General features: G+C 57.0%; 1 pseudogene; it reads right to left on the bottom strand.

Annotated features, from left to right (window-relative positions):
* Positions 1-249: 249 nt before the first annotated feature.
* Positions 250-2,084, bottom strand: LOC112125935 (annotated as a pseudogene).
* Between the last annotated feature and the right edge of the window lie 572 nt (positions 2,085-2,656).

Raw genomic sequence — 2,656 nt, 5'->3', positions numbered from 1 at the left:
CCACAGAGTCGGTGCCTATGAAGGCTGGTGCTGTGAATGCAGCGATTGTGGTTTGGGGAGGCAGTGTTCATACACCGGTGGAAAATCCCCTTCCCTCAAGGTAGGCCGTGTCTACACTATGGGGTGACTCCGGTCTAGCTACGGTGCTGTAGCCATGACCATATGGTCTTCGTAGCATAGACATCCCCTGAGTTTGTGTGGAAGAGCTGGGAAAGGGCAGGCAGAATTCTGAGATCATTGGCTACTAGCTAAAAACCATGTTTCCTTTAATGAGAGTGCCTGTGTTTATGGGATTACTGACATCCTGATGAGGGAAGAAGGGAATTATCCCTAACCAGGAATCAGGGGGCTCAGATTTTACATCCCCAAAGTAAGTTCAGCTCTAGGTCAGGGGCTTCAACCAAATAGATTAACTATTTTTCACAGGGACGCCTTCTTGCATAGCATTGAGCCGGGTGTTCCTGGATGTTGTGTTCACCTGGCCAAAGAGTTACAGCTGCTCTCATGGTCTGGCTCAGGGGCACAAGAGGATTGTGGGGGATTCCCTTACCCACTCCTGGCGAATTCCGCCCAGTACCGCATCACCCTGCGGCTCAGCCCCGCCTCGGCCTCCGTGTGCGTGTAGTTGGAGCCTCTCACGGATGCCAGGGTCCCAAACATGAAGAGCAGATCAGAGCTGTGTGGCACCCCCGTCCACTCAGGTGAAGACAAGCCACTGCTGCGGTGGGTGAAGTAGTAGGCATACACGGGATTGCCAGCCTCTGCCTCTCGCCTAGCCACCTCGGCTACCGGGCACACAATGGCGTAGTCACCAACGATTTGTTCCATGGCCCATCGGTACTGTGCCTCCCCCTGCTTCTCCCCCTCCTGGCTGTAGTGCTGTGCCATGGCCTGGGTGGCCTTTTCTGGTGCCCCTGGTGCTATGAGCCTCACCAGCTTCAGCAGCTCATGCCACCCAATGGAGCTGGCGTTCTCCAGGTTGAAGCTGGGGACACTGCCACTTAGCAAGTAGGAGCCTTCGTTGGCAGTGATGCCGGTCAGGATGGGTATTATAGGCTGTTCATGCTGGGCCTGGAGTAGCCTTGGTGGTGTATCAGGGAGGAAATCCCCATCTGGTGTTGGCGCAAAGGATATCCCCAACAGATCCGGGTACTGCAAAACAGAGAATTCGTGTTTGGGGAACTCCCCGGGTTCCTTCCCCTGCAGGCAGCCCACCAGGGCCGTGTCATCGCTATCGGTGCAGCCCAGCAGCTGGCCCAGCCTCCGGCCTCTCTCCTTGGCCTTCATGGGTGAAATCCAAGCCCATGGTGCTGTCGGGGCTCCGCTCTGCATCGTGACGCGGGTGAAGAGGGGCCGGCTCCCCGGGGAGAGGAGGTGGAGGCCGACCGCCCCAGCCCCAGCGCTCTGGCCGAAGAGCATCAAACGGGCCGGGTCCCCACCGAAGGCGGCTGCATTGTCCCGCAGCCAGTGCAGCGCCAGGCGCTGGTCCCACAGGCCGGCGTTCCCCGGGGCGGCCGGGGGCAGAGACAGGAAGCCCAGCGCCCCCAGCCGGTAGTTCATGGAGGCCACGATCACCTTCTCGGTGGCGGCTAAGAATCGGCCACTGTGGAGCTCCACAGAGGTTGCACCCATATAAAACCCCCCGCCGTGGATCCAGACGAGGATGGGGGCCGGCACAGGAGGCCGTGGATGGGGCACCCAGATGTTGAGGAAGAGGCAGTCCTCAGACTGCGGCGTATTGACGAAGAAAATTTCGGCATCAGGGTAACCAGTAAGCGGAGGCTGGTGGCAGGCGTTGCCGAAGCCGGTGGCCTCCAGGACGTGGCTCCAGGGCTGGTGGGGAAGCGGTTTCTGGAAGCGCAAGGCCCCCACGGGGGGCTCGGCGTAGGGGATGCCCAGGAAGGCTGTCACTGTGCTGGAGCCGGCCTGGAGGCGCTTGCCCCGGATGGGGCCGCTGGTGGTGAGCACCACGGTGCCATTGTCATCGGAGCCAGAGCTGGGGCCTGGCAGGGAGAGGAGGAGCAGGGAGGGAACCACGTGGAGAAGTCCCATCATGGCAGCAGCTGGAAGGGATGTGTTGGAGAACTGTGTAATGAATTGTGTTAGTCAAATGTATACTCAATAATACGAGCAGCATGAATATTATATATAGAACAGTATACGAAAATATACGGGAATTTTTGCTTTTGCATGTGATTTTGATAATACAGCACTTTTGACTTTGCTGCGACCGTTTGCACATCCAATAACTGTTTGTGTAAAACCCTTAGGCTGTTCAAATAGCAGGATGAAGCAGAGGGTCAAGAGGGAGCTGTTAACGCCAGCCGGGCACGAAGAAGCAAACCACAGAAACAGAGCAGTAAGAAGCATAACAACTGTTGGAAGGTCAGAACCCCTGGCTGGTGCGTGGATGTGTAAGAGCAAGGCAGAGATGGGCTGGGAGCCAGACAGATGCAAGTCAACTTTAGCAGGAGAAGTAAAAATGCATTAGTTTCGGTTACTTATTGTGATTTACGCACGAGAAGGTTGTTAACAAGGGCCTGTGGAGGGGGTGCCAGGCCTTTGTGGCCCAGCCTGGAGGCCCTGCTAATTTGCTGCACCCTGGCCCAGGAAACAGCTTTCTGAAAGGAAAAGAGCAGGGAATATTAGACCTCCC

The sequence above is a fragment of the Terrapene carolina genome, unplaced genomic scaffold (assembly GCF_002925995.2).
Source record: "Terrapene carolina triunguis isolate 2854851 unplaced genomic scaffold, T_m_triunguis-2.0 Scaffold522, whole genome shotgun sequence".
In the NCBI taxonomy this organism is placed as follows: domain Eukaryota; kingdom Metazoa; phylum Chordata; order Testudines; family Emydidae; genus Terrapene; species Terrapene triunguis.
Note: the sequence above shows the minus strand (reverse complement) of the source record. Positions and strands in the feature narration are given on the sequence as shown.